At 39.9% G+C, this 24,211-nt stretch overlaps 1 pseudogene; it reads left to right on the top strand.

The window, feature by feature from the left end:
- Nucleotides 1-1,047: 1,047 nt before the first annotated feature.
- LOC116893270 lies at nucleotides 1,048-2,030 on the top strand (annotated as a pseudogene).
- Nucleotides 2,031-24,211: the final 22,181 nt, after the last annotated feature.

Here is a 24,211-nt window from a genome sequence, read left to right as displayed (position 1 = left end):
TCTGGTGCTTTCCTCTGGAATCAGTAATGTGTGCAGAGAGCAGTCTCTTCTGGTTTATGCAGGCGTGTCTGCCTCTCTGAAGGTTTAGCTCTCCCTCCCACGGGATTTGGGCGCGAGAGAACTGTTTATCCGGTCTGTTTCCTTCAGGTTCGGTGGTGTCTCAGGCAGGGCTCCTGCGCTCCTGGGCCCTCCCACAGGAACAGAGGCCTTGTACAGTTTCCTCTTGGGCCAGGGATGTGGGCAGGGGTGGGCAGTGTTGGTGGTCTCTTCCGCTCTGCAGCCTCAGGAGTGCCCACCTGACCAGGCGGTAAGGTCTGTCTCCCACGGGGTCTGGGAGCAGAGAGCTGCTGCGGGCCAGGATCCTCGGGTGTGGGACTTCCGGTAAAACCAATTTTAAACTTTAATTATTCTACCTCTACCTTTCTAGTGCTGTGGTTGCATGTAGGCTAGGTAAATATCCAATCAACTAAGCTACATCCTAGTCCTGCATTTTGATATACCCCTAAATTCTGGTTTTTGTTGTTTTTGTTACTTATTTATTTTTTACTTTTCATTGTGCTGATGTCATTTAACTTACTGAATACCTTGTGACTAGAATACTGTATTACCGTTATCAAAAGAAATAGAATTAATTGGAAATTATATGTAATTATAAGGAGAGTAAGGGTAAAATAGATTATACAAAGACTGAATAGTCCCACAATGACTGGGAAGTTCAGAAAACCAGTGTTACTCAGTCTAAGAAGCTGGAAGATTCAGAAAAATAGAACAAGTGACTCACCCACAGATTAGGTCAGAAGAACTAGGGGCCCCTAGAGAATCACTATAGTCTGAATCTACCATCTAAAAGTTAAAGCCAGGTGGAAGTGGGTCTACAATTTAAGGAAAGTCAGAAGAACTATATGGTGAAACGCTATCTCAATAAATAAACGAATGAATGAATGTTGAATGATCTGCAGTCGGGTGTCTTAAGTCGTTGAAGATTCACAGAAAGGGAGGGAGGGAGGGAGGGAGGGAGGTGGAGAGAGACAGAGAGACAGTGAGAGACAGAGACAGAGAGAGAACAAACTTACCTAGTTAAGAGGAATCAAGAGCCCCAGCGTATTGCCATCCCTTAGAGATGGCATCTCGTAGCCGGAGACCTGAACACAGCGGACCTCCAGAGCTGTTTAATGACCTGAATGAAGCCTGGAAATACGCTCATAACTCACGGATGATTGACATCCAGACCAAGATGACTGAGCGAGCGCTGGAGCTTTTCTGTTTGCCAGAAGGTCTGCCCTCTTAACTGTTAGACATCAACTGCAGGTTTCTGGACTGAATGGAGATTATGTCTCAGAAGAAGGACACTATTGGGTGGGCATTGACATCAGCCCTGCCATGTTGGATGCCGCCTTGAACCGAGACACAGGGAGACCTACTGCTAGGGAATATGGGCTAGGGAATACCTTTCAGACCGGGTTCTTCTGATGGCTTGGCTTCATCAGCACCTCTGCTGTGCAGTGGCTCTGCAATGCAAAACAAGAAGTCGGATATCCCCGCCAGTTGCCATACCACTTTTTTTCTTCTCTGTACCCTTGTCAGTTTTTCCTACATCTTTACCCAGATAACAAGTAGCATCTGGATCTTATCACAAGCCATGCCACGAGGTCAGTCTTCGCTGTCAGTGTATTATTAAATTTCCCCAACATAGCCAAAGCAAAGAAGTTCTACCTCTGTTTTCTGGACCTTTCAGCTCCCTGCCAAAGGGGCTGACTGAGAATTAGGATGCAGACCAGGCCTCCGAGTCTACTTTCATCAGTGAGAGGACTCCACAAAGAAGGCAGAGAGGGACCTGGTGAAGAAGAGCCAGGGTGGGTCTTAGAAAAGAGAGATGCAGGCGCCAGGGTAAGGAGGTCAGACCTGACACCCAGTATACTGGCTGCAAGCCCAAGCCCGGCTCTGAGCCTGGGCACCCAGACCTGCAGAGGTCCTGGCCACCCACTCTATTCAGAGAGTGGAAGCTGTCTAAACCAGGACCTGCCTCTTAGGAATTTTCTGGATTGAACGTTTAAGGTCAGCAGCTTGCAATATAGTATTTTGGAAAAGTTGGGAAGCTCTCAAAATATTTTTTTTCTAATTGTTGCAGGGATCTGTGTTTGGCAATCCCAACACCTGTAATCCCAACACCCTCCTGGGAATCTGAGACAAGAAGGTGGAAAGTTCCAGGCCAGCGTGGGCTACACAGCAACAACCTGTCTTAAAAAACCCAAAAGAAAAAAATTTCTAAGGATATTTTATTTTGTCCTTAATGCATTAAATTAATTTCTAAAAAAATGGAGGAATCAGGTTGGTGGTTGTTTGTATTGTCTGTATGGCAGCTTCACCTTTCTGGGTTTTGCTCATCAAATCCCCAAATGGGCAGTGCCATCAGTGTTCAGGGGCAGTCTTTCTCCTTTATTTCTTTCATCTGACGCCAATGACCTTTAGAAATACGGTCATGAATATGCCTAGAAAGAGCAGTGAGCTACGTCAGTGGATAAGCTGCTTGCCACCTCATTTCACTCCCTCATATCTACAATGGTGGAAGAAAAAAAGTGATTTCTTCACGTCAGACACACACACACACACGCGCGCGCGCGCGCACACACACACACACACACACACACACACACACACACACCACTAAATAAATGTTTTAGACCTCGTTCAGAAGTGTGCTATACCAATTTTCTAGGAATTTTTCAACCCATTTAACATAACTACGATTCATCATGCCTAAGAAAATGATCGATGGAATCTACACAGAAGCTTACTACAGTAGTACAATGTACTACAGTGAGTCTGGGTTTTTTCTAGTCACAGTATATATTTAAACATCATTTCTATACTGCAATTTACTACCATACCACAGTTTAGAAACAAAAGAGTAAGTGGTGTGTTTTAAAGTCATAAATGGAGTAGGAGGGTGTGTTCTGTAATAGTTTTAGAGCGGTCCAATCTAGAGACAGTTACATAGCAGTCCAATCTAGAGGCAGTTACAGGGTTGGCACTAGTTGAAACAACTTGAATAAATATGTATTACACAGCCAAATTAAATATGATGTGATAAACATATATGACAGGTATATGGTATCAAATATGATGCAAACAAATATGTATACATGCATATGTAAAATAACATGTAAAGTGGATTAGAGATCTTTAAGACACAATGATCAGACATTGATAACTACCAGCTTTCTAAGGTTTTACCTGTATATAAACTGAAGAAAGCCATGTATGCTTCTTTGATCACACTGGATACCAGACCAGGTGTCTTAGAAGCCACCAAAGTTACTTGTGCCAAGAGCTGCCAATCATGTCACTTCCCCCTACCCCTCGCCAACACTTTGCTTTTGTTTCTCAGTCATAGCAATCACCATGCTTGATTTTTTTTTTGTTAAGCCTAACCTATTATCATTTTTGGTCTGGTTTTTTGAAAAGATTTTTATTATTTTGTAATAATAAAATGGAATGAGAATGGAAATGTGCACAGGAAGTGTGGGTGCCCATGAAGGTCAGAGGCAATGGATCCCCTGAAAGCTGGAGTTAGATAGTTATGACTGACTGAGTCCTGAGAACAGGACCCAGATCCTCACTCAATGATGAATGTGTTCTTAACTTCTGAACCACCCAGTCCACAGTTTGTGTTACACATTTGTAGTGAGAATTTTGGATCTTTTAAAAACTCAGGTGAATATGTTTTTGTTTTAATCCTAGATGTGGGATATGGGGCTGCTTCAGTTTGTCCTTAGTCATTGGTTATGATTGTCTCTTGATCTAGAATGGCCATGATATTTTGCCAGCCGCAGATAATGTAATTATTGGGACTCTGGAGAGTGAGTGAATACAGAGCTTTGCAAACAGCCAGACTTGCTTGAAAATGGAAAAGGCTGCTGCCCTTCCCTGCTGGTCCTGTTTGTTGCTGTTGCAGTTTGTTAAAGAAGTTGGAGATATCTTGAAGTCTTTCCCCAAGTCTTGGACTTTCCCCAAGGAACCTAAGCACCCTAATTAACAGGAAGGATTTTATTTGTTGGCTGAAAGAGGTCTCAACCCATTCTGCTCTAAAGGTTTTGCTCCTACCTAGTGCTGTGGGGTTAGAAGGGATTAAGATGGAGTAGGGTTGGGAGGATTGTGGAGCTGTAAGAGATGGCGCAGTGGTGAAGAGCACTGACTGCTCTTCCCAGAGTTCCAGAGTTCAATTCCCAGCAACCATAAGGTCGCTCACAACCATCTGTAATAAGCATCTGATGCCCTCTTCTGGTGTGTCTGAAGACAGTGACAGTGTATCCACATACATGAAATAAAGCTTAAAAAAAAAAAAAAGAACCCAGCAAAAATGGCCTGGAACATGCCAACAAACACCCCATACCTCTGTAAACTATGATTGGCCCTACTCTTTTATCTTTTATGGCTATATATCAGGTTAATTTCTTTGGAAGAACTATGACAATATAGAATAATAAAGAGTTTGTGCTTGTGAAAGCCTTTGTGAATGCAGTAAATGCACAAGACTCTTTAGATAAAAGTCCTACCTCAGTAGACTCTGAAGTGCTCACATAGATATAAAATTATATAAGTGAGTGCACACAGTCTCCATGAGAAACAATTTTCCTCATTTAATGAAAGTATACACTGGAGAAAGGGCTTACTAGTTTTTAAAATCTTACTATATTTTATTTCATTATTATTCAAATGAACAAATGAAACAATGAAAATGAACTAATAAAAACCTAGTCACTAGGATAAATATTAACTACTGAACTGTCATAAACCTGCTAGAAGAGGAAACTCAATTTTCCAATATAGTGACACTGGTTATATCAACCACTCCAGGACAGGTCTCATGTTCAATAGTAGTATCCAACATACAATGGGTTCCACAGGTTTTGTTGTGTGTGTGTGTGTGTGTGTGTGTGTTTATTTGGTTACAGTATTCTGTGTTTTTTGTTTGTTTTTGAGAATGTTATTTTGTTTGCTTGGTATGGGGGGCTGGTGGTTGTGTTCAGTTTTTGTCTTTTGAGAAAAATATATCTCTATCTATCTATCTATCTATCTATCTATCTATCTGTCTATTCATCAATCTATCTATCTATCTATCTATCTATCTATCTATCTATCCTATCTATCAGCCACATGATCCAGCCCTTGGCACTCTGGAATCTCAGGAGACCACTGAGATACCTACATACACACATGTATGCAATGTAGATGTTTCTCATCTGATAGAACTGATTATATACAGACATATGCAACACAGACTATTCTTTCTGATTTAATGGTATCTTGAAAATGTGCAGCAACATAGTAGAAGTAAGGTGATTAACTGAAATGAGCTCATCTGAAAAGACAATTTCTATCTCAGTGAAAGTTTAAAAATGTGTTTGAAGTAGAATAGCGACTAGCACAGGTTTTGGGAAAGGAGCAGCATGTTGAGGTAGAATGGAAAATACTCAGAAGTATAGCTTGTGAAGCAGTGAGTTTCCTGAAATTATTTAGGAACTAGGGTGAGAGGTTAGAGGAGCACAGTTGACTGAAAGGCAGCTGCATACCCAAGATCCATCCCATCATGGGTGATGCCTGACAAACGCTTCAGTTTCATCATTGTGGGTCCTGGCACAGCTTGCACGCATCTCACAAAGAGAGTCTCCTCTAACCAGCAATTGTTTACCGTTTATAAAAAAGCTTTTTCTACAGGGAATTTATGAATTCTGTAATTTTCTGAGCTTTGGAAATTTTATTAGCTTCTCAAATCTTATAGGCTTCTCCTTCTCTTCCTTCCAGGATGCAATATTTTGATTCAAAAGGAGGTAGCTGTGAAACAGACTCTCACTATACAACCCAGACTGGCCTTGATTCTCTTGTTGAAACAGCCCAAATCTTTTGCAAAGTTATAGCTGTGTCTCACCCTGCCCAGCTTATCTTCCTTGTCTTTTTGTAGCTAACACATTTGCAGAATTGCAGAACCATATAATTTGCATTTTTCATGTCTTCCTTTTGAATAGAAGTTATTTTGTGTCTTTGTCCATTATTTCCATATTTGTTCTACCCACATACAATAGTTTTCTGAAATGCAATAAGTATTTGACAAACATTTGCTGTATGCATAAAAAAAGCACAATAGTCTAGCAGCCTATGTTGTATTTACCATCTAACCAACTGTCAATATTTCAAGAATTATTCTAATGGTAATATTACTCATCATTTAATTGTAATTTTGGAGAACAAAATCTTGCTGTGATCCGCAAGCTGACAAAATTTCCTATCCTCCCTTTTCAGTGTGTGCCACAAATTCACTGAGTTTTTGGGAATATGAAGAAGTTACACTTTAGAGCTAAGCTCAGGAATATTCAAAGTTCTAGAAGCCCTTTGCTCAGCTTTAGTACATCTTAGACTTAAGTATATATATCCCTACGTTATCCTGAGGCCTTAATCCTTTCTACCTGCCCCCCCCAGGAATATACATGTACATGTGAAGACAATGGTTTATGGCTAACTTTTAGTGGTTTGAACAATTCAAACTTCCACCAACATCACAAAGCATTTGAAATTTCCATTCTAATGTTGTTCCTGTAATGATAGGTGAAATGAGGTCAGCTATTCCAAGTTGTCATTTCCACACTGTTATCTTTGCACACAAGAATTCAGAGAAACCATGCTAACCCTTTATGTTAACATACGGGACTCTTAGAATGGTTCTCATTTTCAAAGAGAGAATGGCATATTCCTAAATGGAAATAAATGTATCTCAGTTTGAGGGCTAATGGGTACCTAAGGGTAAGACTATTACTTTCTTTGGTTGTCTACCATATAGAAAGGTGCCTCTATTGCTTTCAGAATATTCTGATATTCCTCTCATTGGCCTTCTCCTCTTGGTCCTTCTTGCTTGGAATTTATGTCTGAGGGGGTTTCCCACTTTAGTTCACCTGGGAACTCAAATATTTCTTCAAAAATCATTCTTCTACTTTATGGCTTGAAAAAACTCTCACCTTTGAAGGTTGAACAGTTGACTGGAGCTTTATATTTTACTTTTTTAAAACAATAAATATATATGAGTGGACAATTAATACCTTACTGATTTTAGTGTTGTGTGTTCATTAGAGGAACATCTGATGTAATTTATTTCAACATTTACTCCCTTCTCTGGATATGGGCCCTCTCAGAGGAAGGAGATCCCACTTTTCTGATTCTGTGAAGTTTCCTAGAACCTTCTGCCATGTAATCATTACTTAGGCTCCTGCTGGTCCCAGAGTCAGTCAGCACCCAATTTCTTGATTTCTCTGAAGGAACACATTTTTCAGAATCCAGGGCGATGCCTCGTTAAGAGTATTTCCGTTTGGGCGGACTTCCTGCAGCTTGGCAGTTCTATTGTTCACTGGTAGACTGCGGACCCAGTAGCAGAAGTTGAAGAGTTGTTTGCCACTGCATGTAGTATGCAGCAGTAGTGGCGCCAGGTGCTGCAGTCTCCACTCTCCCACTTTGGTGTGGCTTTCATAGAGAAAAGTAGAATTTGCAAACTAGTAATTGTCTTGACAGTTTTCAACTGCATATTACCCATATATTCTCAATAACAATGATGAATTAATCAATATAAACACAAAGTACATAGAATTTTGTAAATGCATAGACTCTTGAAAATATTAAAGTATTTACTCATGCTTTGAATGTATGCCAAGGAGTGGTATAGCAAGGCCCCAGGAAGTACTATGTCCAATTTTGTGAGGAAACTCCAGATATATTTCCAGAGTGGTTGCACCACCTTGCAAACTAGTCCACAATGGAGGAGTGATACTCTTTCTCCATATCCTCACCAGCATTTGCAGCTACCTAAGTTTTTGATCTTAGCCAATTTGACATGTGTGAGGTAGAATCTCAGGGTTATTTTGATTTGCATTTCAATGATGACTAAGAATGTTGAACATTACTTTAGGTGCTTCACAGTCATTCATTATTCCTCTGTTGAGAATTCTTCATTAGCTCTGTACCCCACTTTCAATAGGTTATTTGATTCTCTGGAGTCTAACTTCCTGAGTTTTTCACATATATTGGATATTAGCCCTCTATCAGATGTAGGACTGGTAAAGCTCTTTTCCCAATCTGTTGGTTCCCATTTTATAGTATTGACACTCTCCTTTGCCTTACAGAAACTTTGACACTTTATGAGGTCCCATTTGTCTATTGTTGATCTTAGAGCATAAGCCATTGGTGTTTTGTTCATGAAAATTTTCCCTGTGCCCATGTGTTTAAGACTCTTCCCCACATTTTCTTCTATTGGTTTCATTGTATCTGGTCTAATGTAGAGGTCCCATATTCATTTGGACTTGAACTTTTTACAAGTCAATAAAAATGGATCTATTTGCATTCTTCTACATGCTGACAAAAGGAGAAACTAGTGCCATTTTTGGAAATGCTATCTTTTTCCACTGGATGGTTTTAGCTTCTTTGTCAAATATCAAGTGACCATAGATATGTGTGTTCATTTCACGGTCTTTAGTTCTATTCCATTGATCTTCAAGCCTGTCTCTGTACTAATTCTATACAGTTTTTATCACTATTTCTCTGTAATATATCTGGAGTTTAGGGATGGAAATTCCGCCAGAAGTTGTTTTATTGTTGAGGATAGTATTCGTTCACTCTCCTGGGTTTTTGGTTATTCCAAATGAATTTGTAAAGTGCTCTTTCTAACTGTTTAAAGAATTGAGTTGGTATTTTGATGGGGATTGCATTGGTTCTGTAGATTGCTTTTGACAAGAAAGGCATTTTTACTATATTAATCCTACCCATCCATTAGCATGAGAGATAAATCCATCTTCTGAGATCTTCAATTACTTTCTTCAAAGACTTGAAGTTCTTATCACACAGATTTTCACTTGCTTGGATAGAGTCACCTCAGGTATTTTATATTAATTGTGGTTATTGTGAAAAGTGTCATTTACCTAATTGCTTTCTCTATCTGTGTATTCTTTGAGTAGAGGAAGTCTACTGATTTGTTTGAGTTGATTTTATATCCAGCCACTTTGCTGAAGTTGTTTATCACCTGCAGGAGTTTTCTAGTGGAATTTTGGGGGTTACTTAATCATACTAACATATCATGTGCAAATAGTTATGTTGACTTCTTCCTTTCACTTGGAAACTCTTTGAGCTCTTTTTGTTGTCTAGTTACTCTGGGTAGGACTTCAAGTACTATGTTGAATAAGTAGGGAGAGGGTGGACAGCCTCGTCTAGTCCCTGATTTTAGTGGGATTGCTTCAATTTTCTCTCCATTTAGTTTGGTGTTGGCTCCTGGTTTGCTGTATATTACTTTTACTATGTTTAGGTATGAGCCTTGAATTCCTGATCTTTCCAAGACTTTTATCCTGAAAGGATGTTGAATTTTGTCAAATGCTTCTTCAGCATTTAATGAAACGATCATGTGTTGTTGTTGTTGTTGTTGTTGTTGTTGTTGTTGTTGTTGTTTTCTTAAGTTTGTTCACATAGTGGTTCACTTGGATGAATATCTATGTATTGAACCACCCTTGCATCTCTGGGATGAAGCCTACTTGATGATGGTGAATGATCACTTTGATATGCTTTTTGATTCAGATTGTGAGAATATTATTGAGTATTTTTTCATCAAAATTCATGAGAAAAATTAATCTGAAGCTCTCTTTCTTTTTAGGGTCTTTGTGTGGTTTAGGTAAAAGAGTAATTGTGGCTTCAAAGGTCAAATTGGGTAGTATTCCTTCTGTTTCTGTTTGTAGAATAGTTTAAAGAGTGTTGATATGCCTTCCTTGAAGGTCTGATAGAATTCTGCACTAAACCCATCAGGTTCTGGGCTTCTATTAGTTAGGATACTTTTAATGACTCCTTCTATTTCTTTAGGTGTTATGAGACTGTTTAGTTTTTATGATCCTGATTTAACTTTGGTACCTGGTATAAGTCTAGAAAATTGTCTATTTCATCCACATTTTCCAGTTTTGTTGAGTATCAGCTTTGGTTGTAGGATCTGATAACTTTTTAAAATTTTCTTAGTTTCTGTTGTTATGGCTCCCTTTTCATTTTATTTTCTTAATTTGGATATGGTCGCTGTGTTCTCTGGGTGTCTGACTAAAGGTTTATCTATCTTGTTGATTTTAACAAAGAACCTGATCCTGGTTTTGTTGATTCTTTGTATAGTTCTTTTTGTTTCTACTTGGTTGATTTCCATTCTGAGTTTGATTATTTTCTGCCATCTACTTTTCTTGAGTAAATTGGTTTCTTTTTCTTTTAGAATTTTCCGGTGTGCTCTCAAGCTCTTAGTGCATGCTCTATCCAATTTCTTTTTGTAGGCTCAGAGCTGTGAGTTTTCCTCTCAGCAATGCTTTTATTGTGTTCCATAAGTTTCAGTATGTTGTGTCTTTAATTTCACTAAATTCCAAAAAGGCTTTAATTTATTTCTTCCTTGACCAAGTTAACATTATGTAGAGCATTGTTCACTTCCTATGTTTATGTGGGCTTTCTGATGTTTTTGTTGTTATTGAAAATCTGTTTTATTCCATTGTGATCTGATAGGATAGGTCTGTTTCAATCTCTTTGTATCTATTGAGGTCTATTATGAGACCAGTTTTATGGTCAATGTTTGAGAAAGTACCATGAAGTGCTGAGAAAAAGGAACATTCTTTTTTTTGGATGAAATGTTCTATAGATATCTGTTAAATCCATTTGATGCATTACTTCTGTTAGTTTCACTGTGTAACTGTTTAGTTTCTGTTTCCATGACCTGTCCATTCATGAGAGTGGTGTATTGAAGTCTCTTACTTTTATTGTGTATGATGAAATTTATGTTTCAGTAAAGTTTCTTTTGTGAATGTGGGTGCCCTTGCAGTTGAAGCAGAGATGTTCAAATTGAGAATTCATTGTGGTAGATTTTTCTTTAGATGAGGATGAAGTGTCCTTCCTTATTTTGATAACTTTTAGTTGAAAGACAATTTTATTTGATATCAAGTGCCCACACCCCTGGCCCAAGAGGAAATTGTATAGGGCCTCTGGGAACAGGAAGATAAGGGCACCCAAGGCTGTGGTCCAGAAACCACCTGGATCTGAAGGGACCTGGTCAAACAGCTCCCTGCACCCAAATTCCATGGGAGGGAGAGATAGACTTTCATCGGGGCACACACTCCTGGGAAGCCTGTGGAGACTACTCTCTATCCACATTTCTGACTATAGAGGAAAATGCATAGTGCCATCTGGGCCCCCTATGCACAGGTCCCGAATGAAGGCAGGGAAGGCCCTTCTGGTTGCTGCCTTCACGGAGAGCTGACACTCATCCCTGAGGAGCGACTTCAGTCCTGAGACCAGAGGTAAGACCAAATTTTCTGCTCCAAGTGACTTTCCTGGTAGACTCAGAACACACGCCCAAGGAACACATGAAGACCAGTAGACAAGAACGACTACACACCTGAAAGCAGAACACTCTGTTCCCATAACTGGCTGAAAGAGAACAGGAAAACGGATCTACAGCACTCCTGACACACAGGCCTATAGGACGGTCTAACTACTGTCAGAAATAAGCAGAACAAGGTAACACCAGAGACAATGTGATGGCAAGAGACAAGTGCAGAAACCCAAGCAAGAGAAACCAAGACTACATGGCATCATTGGAGCCCAATTCTCCCACCAAAGCAAACACTGAATATCCAAACACACCAGAAAACCAAGATCTAGATTTAAAGTCACATTTGATCATGATGATGGAGGACTTCAAGAAAAATGTGAAGAACTCTCTTAGAGAAATGCAGGAAAACACGAATAAACATGCAGAAGCCTATAGACAGGAATCACAAAAATCCCTGAAAGAATTCCAGGAAAACACAATCAAAGAGTTGAAAGAATTAAAAATGGAAAGGAATTCGGTAGCACTCCATCTGTTTCAATTTTGTGGAATAGTATTGGTACGAGGTCTTCTATGAAGGTCTGATAGAATTCTGCACTGAACCCATCTGGACCTGGGCTCTTGTTAGTTGGGAGACGTTTAATGACTGCTTCTATTTTGTTAGGAGTTATGGGGTGGTTTAGATGATTTATCTGTTCCTGATTTAACTTCGGTACCTGTCTAGGTAAATTTATCTGTCTAGGAAATTGTCCATTTCCTGCAGATTTTCAAGTTTTGTTGAACATAGGCTTTTGTAGTAGGATCTGATGATTTTTTTGAATTTCTTCTGATTCTGTAGTTATGTCTGCCTTTTCATTTCTGATTTTGTTAATTTGGACACACCCTCTGTGTCCTCTCATTAGTCTGGCTAAGAGTTTATCTATCTTGTTGATTTTCTCAAAGAACCAATTTTTGGTTCTGTTGACTCTTTCTGTAGTTCTTTTTGTTTCTACTTGGTTGATTTCAACTCTGAGTTTGATTATTTCCTGACTTCTACTCCTACTGGGTGTATTTGCTTCCTTTTGCTCTAGAGCTTTTAGGTGTGCTGTCAAGCTATTGCTATATAATCTCTCCTGCTTCTTTCTGCAGGCACTCAGAGCTTTGAGTTTTCCTCTTAGCATAGCTTTCATTGTGTCCCATAAGTTTGAGTACGTTGTATCTTCATTTTCATTAAATTCTAAGAAGCAAAAATTTTCAATAAAATTCTGGCAAACTGAATCCAAGAGCACATCAAAACAATCATCCACTATGATCAAGTAGGCTTCTTCCCAGGCATGCAGGGATGGTTTAATATATGGAAAACCATCAACGTGATCCATTATATAAACAAACTGAAAGAACAAAACCACATGATCATTTCATTAGATGCTGAGAAAGCATTTGAAAAATTCAACACCCCTTCATGATAAAAGTCCTGGAAAGAATAGGAATTCAAGGCCCATATCTAAACATAGTAAAAGCCATATACAGCAAACCAGTCGCTAACATTAAACTAAATGTAGAGAAAATTGAAGCAATCCCACTAAAATCAGGGACTAGACAAGGTGCCCACTCTCTCCCTACTTGTTCAATATAGTTCTTGAAGTTCTATCCAGAGCTAGACAACAAAAGGATATCAAGGGGATACAGTTTGGAAAAGAAAAGGTCAAAGTGTCACTATTTTCAGATGATATGATAGTATATTTAAGTGATCCCAAAAGTTCCACCAGAGAACTACTAAAGCTGATAAACAGCTTCAGTAAAATGGCTGGGTATAAAATTAACTCAAATAAATCAGTAGCCTTCCTCTACACAAAAGAGAAACAAGCCGAGAAAGAAATTAGGGAAACAACACCCTTCATAATAGTCCCAAATAATATAAAATACCTTGGTGTGACTTTAACTAAGCAAGTGAAAGATCTGTATGATAAGAACTTCAAAAAACCTCTGAAGAAAGAAATTTAAGAAGATCCCATAAAATGGAAAGATCTCCCATGCTCATGGATTGGCAGGATCAACATAGTAAAAATGGCCATTTTACCAAAACCGATCTACAGGTTCAATGCAATCCCCATCAAAATACCAATCCAATTCTTCAGAGAGTTAGACAGAACAATTTTCAAATTCATCTGGAATAACAAAAAACCCAGGATAGCTAAAACTATCCTCAACAATAAAAGGACTTCTGGGGGAATCATTATCCGTGAACTCAAGCAGTATTACAGAGCAGTAGTGATAAAAACTGCATGGTATTGGTACAGAGACAGACAGATAGGCCATTGGAATAGAATTGAAGACCCAGAAAGGAATCTACACACCTATGGTCACTTGAATTTGACAAAACCACCCAATGGAAAAAAGATAGCATTTTCAGCAAATGGTGCTGGTTCAAGTGAAGGTCAACATGTAGAAGAATGCAGATCGATCCATGCTCATCACCCTATACAAAGCTTAAGTCCAAGTGGATCAAGGACCTCCACATCAAACTAGATACACTCAAATTAATAGACGAAAAAGTGGGAAAGCATCTCGAACACATGGACACTGGAGAAAATTTCCTGAACAAAACACCAATGGCTTATGCTCTAAGATCAAGAATCGATAAATGGGATCTCATAAAACTGCAAAGCCTCTGTAAGGCAAAGGACACTGTTGTTAGGACAAAATGGCAACCAACAGATTGAGAAAAGATCTTTACCAATCCTACAGCTGATAGAGGGCTTATATTCAAAATATACAAAGAACTCAAGAAGTCAGACCACAGGGAGACAAATAACCCTATTAAAAAATGGGATTCAATCCTGGTAAGATCACCAGTGGAAGGGGAAGCCCTTGGTCCTGCTAAGACTGAACCCCCAGTGAACGTGATTGTTGGGGGGAGGTTGGGGAGGGGAACACCCATAAAGAAGGGGAGGGGGAGGGATTAGGGGGATGTTTGCCTGGAAACCGGGAAAGGGAATAACATTCGAAATGTAAATAAGAAATAATCAAGTTAATAAAAAAAAATGGGGTTCAGAGCTAAACAAAGAATTCACAGGTGAGGAATGCCGAATGGCTGAGAAACACCTAAAGAAATGTTCAACATCTTTAGTCATAAGGGAAATGCAAATCAAAACAACCATGAGATTTCACCTCACACCAGTGAGAATGGCTAAGATCAAAAATTCAGGTGACAGCAAATGCTGGCGAGCATGTGGAGAAAGAGGAACACTCCTCCATTGTTGGTGGGATTGCAGACTGGTACAACCGTTCTGGAAATCAGTCTGGATGTTCCTCAGAAAACTGGACATTGAACTACCTGAGGACACAGCTATACCTCTCGGGCATATACTCAAAAGTTGCCCCAACATATAACAAAGACACATTCTCTGCTATGTTCATAGCTGCCTTATTTATAATAGCCAGAAGCTGGGAAGAACCCAGATGCCCTTCACCAGAGGAATGGATACAGAAAATGTGGTATATCTACACAATGGAATATTACTCAGCTATCAAAAACAATGACTTTATGAAATTCATAGGTAAATGGATGGAACTAGAAAATATCATCCTGAATGAGGTGATCTGATCACAGAAAAGCACACATGGAATGCACTCATTGATAAGTGGATATTAGCCCAGATGCTCTAATTACCCTAGATGCACAGAACACATGAAACTCAAGAAGGATGACCAAAGTGCAAATGCTTCACTCCTTCTTTGAAAGGGGAACAAGAATACCGTTAGGAGGGAATAGGGAGGCAAAGATTAGAACAGAGGCAGAAGAAACACCCATTCACAGCCTGCCCCACATGTGGCCCATACATATACAGCCACCAAACTAGATAAAATGGATGAAGCAAAGAAGTGCAGGCCGACAGGAACTGGATATAGATCTCTCCTGAGAGACACAGCCAGAATACAGCAAATACATAGGCGAATGACATCATTAAACCCTGAACTGAGAACGGGAACCCCTTTGAAGGAATCAGAGAAAGGAATGAAAGAGCTTGAAGGGGCTTGAGACCCTATATGAACAACAATGCCAACCAACCAGATCTTCCAGGGACTAAGCCACTACCCAAAGACTATATATGGACTGACCCTGGGCTCCAACCTCATAGGTAGCAATGAATAGCCTAGTAAGAGCACCAGTGGAAGAGGAAGCCCTTGGTCCTGCCAATACTGAACCCTCAGTGAATGCGATTGTTGGGGGTAAGGACAGTAATGGGGGGAGGTTGGGGAGGGGAGCACCCATAGAGAATGGGAGGGGGAGGGGTTAGGGGGATGTTGGCCTGGATACCAGGAAGGAGAATAACAATCAAAATGTAAATAAGAAATACCCAAGTTAATAAAGATGAAAAAAGAAAAAGAAAAAAAAAGTCCACTGATTAACTGATTTTTCTTTCAATGCTCTTCTTTCAGCATCTGGTGTGAGAAATTGCTCAGGATTTCAAAACGGATCTGTACTTCCAGATTACAGCTATTGGTGCTTTGCAGCAGGCAAGAGGGGCCTATCTGCTTGGCCTTTTAAGATACCAACCAACTTGTGTGCTGTCCATGCCAAACGGGTAACAATTATGCCAAAGATATCCATCTAGCACGCCACATACACCGAGAATGTGCTTAGTAGTCCACTATGAGGGGAAACATTTGATTCTCAGAAAATTTTTTTTCTTCTTCCTGTTATCAGTTCTGAATGTTAGAAATTTTTTCCATGGTGTCAAAGGTACTTAAGTATATGATAGAGTAGAAACATAGGGGACAGAATCAGGTATTGGCAGTTTCTTCACAATCATTTGTGTTTAAGTTTTTCAATACAAAAGTGAGCTATAAAGCATTAATACAAGCAAAATATTTCAGTAAACACTTTGTAACAGTTCAATTTTATAACAATTATAACCTGTTAAAATAATAAAAAGGAGCTGGGAGGACAGTGGGAAGAGATAGTTATAGCTGTCCTGCACATTATTGGGGCAAGCCTTTAGAGAAATCCTTTGAAATAATTCCACACTACCTGATTCAGTTTGACTTAGACTTTATACCAAGGAGCCAGGTCCTCAGTTGAATCATATGTTTACCTTGTAGCTATTGGTGGGAGAAGGCAGAGGAGGAGATGGGACAGTAGTGCTTTTTACCCTGCCCAAGTTGATTACATAGTCTATTATGTTCTGTGCCCTTGGAAACCAATCACAATAGAAGTCAGTAGAACTGTTTTGTATAGTTATCCACAATAAGCTTGGACCTGAACAAACCACCCAACAGGACTTCCTGCACCTCTGTATACACTTTTATGGTATTTATTTTATAAGCTGTTCCTGGAATAGACCCCAACATAAGAGACACCTGCACCAATATAAGAAAGTATTTGGAGTAAGACTTACATTTTGAGTTGGGGGTCAGTAAAGTTTAAGTTCCCAAGGCCTCCCTGGTAACTGACATCCTATTTGCAGAAAGAGACATGTACATGGATAACTGGAATCCTTGTTGGCAAGTTAAGACATGAATGTTAGACAAGTCATATCCTGGTTGACAAATGAATGTTAGGCAAGGTAAGTTCCCTACCACAGTTGAATGTCCTAACCAATGGGAGCAGGATAAGTGTACAACAAAGATAATATTCTAGGGAAATCCCTTTTCCCTAAGCCCACATTGATGGAATAACTTAACACACTTGTTTGTTTAGTTTAGGTTTAAAAGCCTGTAAGGTTTTAACTTAAGCTCACAACTAGCTCTCAAGTTGGGTTTGTGACCCTGATTTTGGGGTATATGATCAATAAACTATTTCTGTCTGAATGAGATCAGTGTTCATTTGTGCGGTGACTTCTGGATCACAACAAGAACCATTATGAGAGTGGGAATTAGTGTCACCAGTGATCTCCCCTGGTGGGGACTAGGAAAGTGTATTCAGGGGAAGAATGACTTTGGGGATTATGTGTTGAACATTGGATCCTAAGAGGTGATAATGGAAAACTCTGCTCATATCATGACAGGACTTTGTCACCTTTAAGGATGTTGCCATCTTATTCTCCAGGGAGGAGTGGAGGCTCCTCAATAAGTCTCAGAAGCAACTGTGTGATGCTGGAGAACTTTACTTTGCACTTGTAACTTCATTGGGTAAGACACCATACCCACCCAGCCCATCCTTGAACTTGTCTGTACTTGTTTGTTTTTCCCATAGAGAAAGCTTTGCAATTTCCAGAGCATAATGTTGGGTTCCGTTAACTTCTCCACTGTATTCTTACTTATGTAGGAATTAGTTATGTGCCCTAACCCAAACAGTACTCAGACTAGTCTGGGCCTTAGCAACCCTGATCACTAAAATAAGACTCTTCTTGTTTATATACTTCATTTTGTGGTTACTGTAACCTAGATATGTGGGACTGTACAAGAGCATTTCTTTTCCTCTTTGTAAATGCTAACTCTTTATGACTGCTGCAGTTGGAAATGACAGGCATTGGCATGGTTGATATTTATTTACTCAAGATAACAACATGTTGCCAATACTTCCTTCAATTATATCATCTTCCATCCTGGGCATTTTATAAGCTGAGTCTTTTGGGCCAATCCCGGAGGCTCATCTACCCTGCTTGTCTTTCTCTTAGGATTTGCTTCAAGATGGTTCTGTGCAGATTTCTGGCGAGGAGCCTGGGGATAGCTCTGGATGCTTTACAGTGAGGTGCAATCACAGAGGACCTTGATGAGTTGTCCAGTCAAAAAGGGAGACTTGTTTCCTGTTGCTCTGTACTACCTGCTGTGTGGCATTTTCCACTACTCATATATTTACACTTGAGGTATCCATAGATGTTTAATATTCCTTGAACATAATGGAGATTGTCCTTAGGTTTACTTGGATTTTCCTGTCTCTGAGCATCAGTAACCTTCAATACCTAAGTCCTATGTCTCTAGACAATAAGGTCTTACTTACCGAGTGCTGTTGACTGAAGAATAAGTTGCATCTCATGTATGTGATATAATTGAACCTCATGTCCTTTGTCTCATGAAGTCTCCACATTTTGTGATATTGACCTAACATTCCCTGGCAGTCCCTTCCCATGAATCTACTTCCCTCTTCTTCACTAAAGCACACTGTGGCCTCAATCCTTGAGATGTGAGTCATGAGACTTTTTAAATCTTGTTTGAAGTGTACCTGGAGGATTCTACCTGTGGAGGTGACTGAGTAATAATTATACAGAGAGCTTAGTAACACTGATGTAAGATAGTGGGTGATCATGTGAGAAGTACCTAGTGATTTGGAGGCAAAAGTGAGAGTTGACGGGAAACATTAAGTTATAACCACCATTAGAGTTGCCTCCTGAAAAGCAGAACCTGGTAATCAGTTTAGTATTGATCAATTTAAATAATCACTGCAGGTTTGTGGGCCAGTTGGCCTCACGTATCTTTTACCTGAACTCACGATGATTAAGGGAAGGAATATTACATCTTGAAGTGTCTAAGAGACAGAAAATAATAACATAGAAAATATGGGCTCTTGACTGGTTTCACTGCATATAAATCCTATAGTTCTAGTGATGCCTTTTGTCATCTCTTAAGAATTGCCTTGCCTAGAGGCAGAAAACCTCTCTGCTGACAGCAGAATTTTAAAAAAGAAAATCCAAGTCACCAGTCTTCCTGTGTTGCTCAGGCTAAGCCTGAACACCTTAGCTAAAAGAGTTCTCCGGCATCAGTCTCCAAGATAAGTAGGATAGCAGACATATACCATCATGCCTTGCTTTTAGGCAAGTTTCTGAAGATACCTAAAAGAAAACCCTTGGTTATATTGCTCAGTGGTACTTGACCTAAGATATGTAAAGCCCCAGGACAGTGGTTCTCAACTCAACTAATGCTGTGACCCTTTAAATCAGTTTCTCATGCTGTAGAGACTCCCCACTCCAAAATTACTTGTTGATTCTTGACAACTGTAACTTTTGTACTGTTAAGAATTGTAATGTAAATATCTGATATGCAGGATATCTGATATTTGTCCCCCAAAATGGTCACAATCTACAGGTTGAGGACTGCTGCTCTGGGGTGATTCTTGGCACCATGGGGTGGGGGAGTAAAAAATGAAAAAAAATTACATTATCTATAGGACTGTGGGTATAGCTTAGTTGTAAACATTTGGCCAGCAAGCATGAAGCTGTGGGTTTGATCACTAATACACTGAGAAAGCTGGTAAATATCTGTTGAGGGAGGATTCGTCATAATATGTGACTATATCAGTGTTGAAGTTAACATGGGATATATGGGATATATGAGAACTTATCCAGAAAGTAATATAAAAAGTAATAAAATATATAGGTAAATAACTTTGTGAAAATATCTTTTAAATGATCAATACTCCTTTATCTTAATAAATATTTGTTTTATAGTAATTTCTCTGTTTTCAGATTGCTGGCGAGAAATGGATTATGGAAAGCTACCTTTTGATCAGGTATCTGTAGAAGGATTGCCACTGGTCAGGACTCCAAAAGCAAGTCCAACTAAGTAACTGTCTAACCTGTGTACATATATGTGCTAGTCTTAAAAGGTATTTTGCATCTGGTCAATCAACTTAGGCGGATCGGTACATGGTCAAACCTTCCCCAGGACTGGAATCATCCTAGCTCAGAAAACTCCTTCAAAAAGACTAGGATACATCCTCACAGGGCAAGTACTATAGAATCCGTGAGTCATAAAAGCCCTTTCCCTCTGAAGAAATCAGAGAGAATCTCCCAGCTGCATTAGACAATATTCTTCCAACGACTATCCCCACTTGTAAGCAACCAAACCTATTCATTGAATGTGTAGAGCACTTTCAAACTAAAGCAAGGCATTCTAAGCAGGGTGTACTCAGAGAAGCTGCCAGCCATAAACCCATTCAGGATCACCACCCAAAAACTAATGATGGAAAAAGACATTCTGAATCTACCAAATGTGGGAAAGTCCACCATTCCAAAGACTCTCCTACTCCACCTATAAAGTCCACCATAGAGAAAGGTCTTAATAGTGCAGTGAATGCGGAAAGTCTTTTAGCCAAACTTCCCACCTAAAAAAAATATCTCAGAATTCACACGGGTGAAAGGCCTTATGGGTGTGGAGAATGTGTGAAACCATTTACCCAAAGAGATACCCTCATTGAACATTACAGGGTTCACATGGGGGAAAAACCCTGTGTGTGTGATGCATGTGGAAAATCTTTTAGGCACATTTCTAACCTTACTGAACACCTCAGAATTCACACTGGAGAAAGGCCTCATGAGTGTGATGAATGTGGGAAGTCCTTTGGGTGCAATCAACTCTTGTTTGGCACCAGAGAATTCATACCGCTGAAAAGCATTATGAATGTGATGAATGTGGGAAGTTCTTTACACAGAGCTTGAACATAGGATGATTCACACTGGAGCCAGGCCTTATGGGTATCACGAGAATGGGAAATTCTCTAGCAAAAGAGGCACTCCAAACAAACATCAGAAACCTCACACTGCAGGAAAGCCTCATGTGTGTAGGGATTGTGGCAAAGCATTTATTTACAAATCTAAGCTTGTTTGACACCAGAGATCTCACACTGGGGAGAAGCCATTTGAGTGCAAGTAATGTGGGATTTTTTTTTTCTCACGAAACCAATGGTCTTATGCAACACCAGAAACTTCACACTGGATTAAAGCCTTATAAATGTGGCCAGTGTGGTAAGCCTTTTGTCCAAAAGTTTCAACTCTTTCAACACCAGGTAGTTCACACTGGAGAAAGGCCATATCACTGTGGCAGATGTGGGAAATCATTTCCTCAGTAGTCCACTCTCTTTCTCCACCGAAAAATTTCACACAATGAAAATGCCTTATGCAAATAACATGCATAAGAGCATCAGTTCCAGGTTTAAAGGCTAGCTTGTGGAAGTTTATACTGTGCTCAAGAAGATGTAGCCCTGCAGGGAATGTTCTGTTTCGTTGTTATTGATGTTGTTTTTCCAGTATTAACTTTTATAATGGAACTACTTACCTGAAGGTGAACCTTATGTTTATAAACATCCATGGCTTTTGTATTCCTTACCAGTTCAGGCATGGGTACTGCTTACAAGAATTGCTCCATATGTGCAGGTGTGATTCCGGCCCTTATCGGAGTTAAACTCATGCCATGTTCCCTGGTAAAGACCATCTTCCTCTATCAGCTTGTTTATTGCTCTTTAGTCATCTCAACATGCTAAGGAAGGGCAAACATTTGAATGTTCCACAGAGGAAATCCCGAGCAGAGCAGGAGTGGTTTCTTTTCTGACTAATTGAAACCTATCTGTCATAGTTTTTAACTAGTAGGACCTAGTGTTCAATTAGCTGATAACTTCCAGCAATGCCTTTTTCTTCCTCATAGAAATCAATCTCACACTGACCTTGTGGTTATTTTTTCCAGCGTTCCATTTACAACCTGGTGACTACCGACATCTAGTCTACACACCAACAAATATTTTACTGTTGAGTCTACCTGTAGTCATTGGAAATCTGGTTACAATTCTCAGTGGGAGGAGACAAATTTGGCCTCTGCATAGATCAATAATAGCTTTTGTGGGAATCTCACTTTGTCTTGTACGAACAGGAGAGCTGAAAGTAGTTTTCATTATTTCTTTTATCTAGTTTGTTTTCCTACCTAAGGCCTAGGCACCACGTAGGACTTTGTGGCCTTCATAGCTCCATTTTGGAGAAACCAGATCACTGAAGAGGGTTTCTTTTTTCTCCACTTTTCTTTTTTCTTTTTTTAAAAGAATTATTTATTTATTATATATAAGCACACAGTAGTTGACTTCAAACATATCAGAAGAGAGCACCAGATCCCAGATATTTGTGAGCCACCATTCAGTTCCTGGGAATTGAACTCAGGACCTCTGGAAGAACAGTCAGTGCTCTTAACCACTGAGCCATCTCTCCAGCCCTTTTCTCCACTTCTAATGACAGCTCTTACACACACCTGTTTAGGGGCTGACATTATAAAGGGCAAGTTTCCACCTGCCATATGAGGAGATACATGTCCTCATGTGTGTTGATTCACCTGGTGTTCCTCAGGCTTAGTAAGAGCCAGATGTGATACCTGGTAGGAAATGAAATATGTGGTAAACAGGAAGTGGGAGAGCTTTACAACAAAACAAGTGGCTTCTGCCTGTTGGGACAACTCACAAGTCTAGTGACTCCGCCTTCATTTAGTTCTACAGTCTCCCTAAAATGTATAATAATGTAACTATAGCTTTGTTGTATGACTGTTCACTGTGAGATTGAAACATTCTATCCTTAAGCAGGCAGTTAAGACAATGCAAAATAGCTTCAGAAAGTCCAGGAACTTGAGGAGATTTGCTAGGCATATGTTTCCTAAGAGAAGTAAACCACGCTGCAAAGAAGACTGAGACCAGACCAGTTTCCTAAAAGAAGCCGAGAGTCTAGCTGCCTGGAAGTTTAGACAACTGAGTATCTTCTGAAAAGCATTCTCCAAACTGTTGACTTGGCTTTCCCTGTTGGTATTTGTTGATATTTTAGTTTGATTCATGCTATGTAGCCGTGCTAGCCCAGAACTAATGATCCTCTTACCTCTGAAATCTTTTGCAGTAATTGAATGGTGTACATCAGCATGAGTTACTACTTCAGCTGTCTGGTCCTGAGATTGATGGATGCCAAATACACAAATATAGAGAAACACAAAACTTCACATGCTAAGAGTTTAAGATTTGCTTAAACTCTGTTCAACTTTGTCTTGTTGTAGTTGGGGACCATAGTAACATTTAACATTAGTTTAGGACCAGTTGATGACTATGACTCTCTACTTCCTTATGTGCCAGGGACTGTTTCCAAAGGACTGTGCCCTCAGGAGAGGGAGAGTTGCAGAACTTGCGGGCCTCACACAGATCCTGATTTATTTATTTATTTATTTATTTATTTATTTATTTATTTATTTTTCTGGAGTGGCAATTTCTGCCTCTCATTGATATTCCAGGCTTTTCAGCCAACTCTCTATAGCTACTGGATAGATTTGAAGTTTTGAGATCTGTGTGTGAATATTTGAAATTTTGAGATATGTGTGAGATCTGTGTGTGATCTTAGGACAACACTGAAGAAAGGGCAAGTCAAGTACCGTGAAAGACAGGGGAGGTGTTAGAATGCCAAGGGAGTGGGATCTAAACAGACAACAGGGAAATGTAGGAGTCAAAACAGATTTAGATACATCTCCCCGCAAGTGTTTTCCAACAGTGAACCAGGAGGCCAAGTGCCCTAACGTAGTTCAAGACGTTAGGCATGGGCTCTCCCATCAGGGTGTCTGCCCAGCATTTGGGTACAAATGGAGAAGCATTACTGCGTCCTCTGTCTTGAGTTTATCTATATAACTACCACAGCCTTTTTTGACCTGCAGTTTAGCATCCTTGTATTCTTTTGTCCCAGGTTGGACAACTGGGGTAGCTCAAGACTAGGGTCGAGGACTTCAGATGGAAAAGGGTTGTTTGCTAGCGTCCATGACATTTCCCAGCATCCATCCCTCTCGGTCTTTGTTCCAGGTGATGATGTTGCAGAGCTTCCCCACCCGGACTCATTTGTAGGAACTACGTTACCCAGAATGCGCTATTTACGGCGAGAAGAACATGAGCCAATGAGCATTTAGGATAGTACGATCTTCAGGTTTGGATGGAGGGATGGGGCGGGGTTTCCGGCTGCTCTCTGTGGCGCTCATTTTAGCGGTTTTTGGGTCCCTCCTTTCAGATCATGTGCAAGATCCCTTTGTCCAGAGGTAGGGGATGAAGAGTCTCAAGGAGCGGTTCTAAGGGACTACACGGACAGTGGCGGTATTGTCCAGGTCCCCGGTCCCCATCTCCCCGTCGTCTGCGCTCGCCTACTT

This window comes from Rattus rattus, chromosome 2 (genome assembly GCF_011064425.1).
Source record: "Rattus rattus isolate New Zealand chromosome 2, Rrattus_CSIRO_v1, whole genome shotgun sequence".
NCBI classification, from domain to species: domain Eukaryota; kingdom Metazoa; phylum Chordata; class Mammalia; order Rodentia; family Muridae; genus Rattus; species Rattus rattus.
This window is presented reverse-complemented; position numbering and strand designations above follow the sequence as displayed.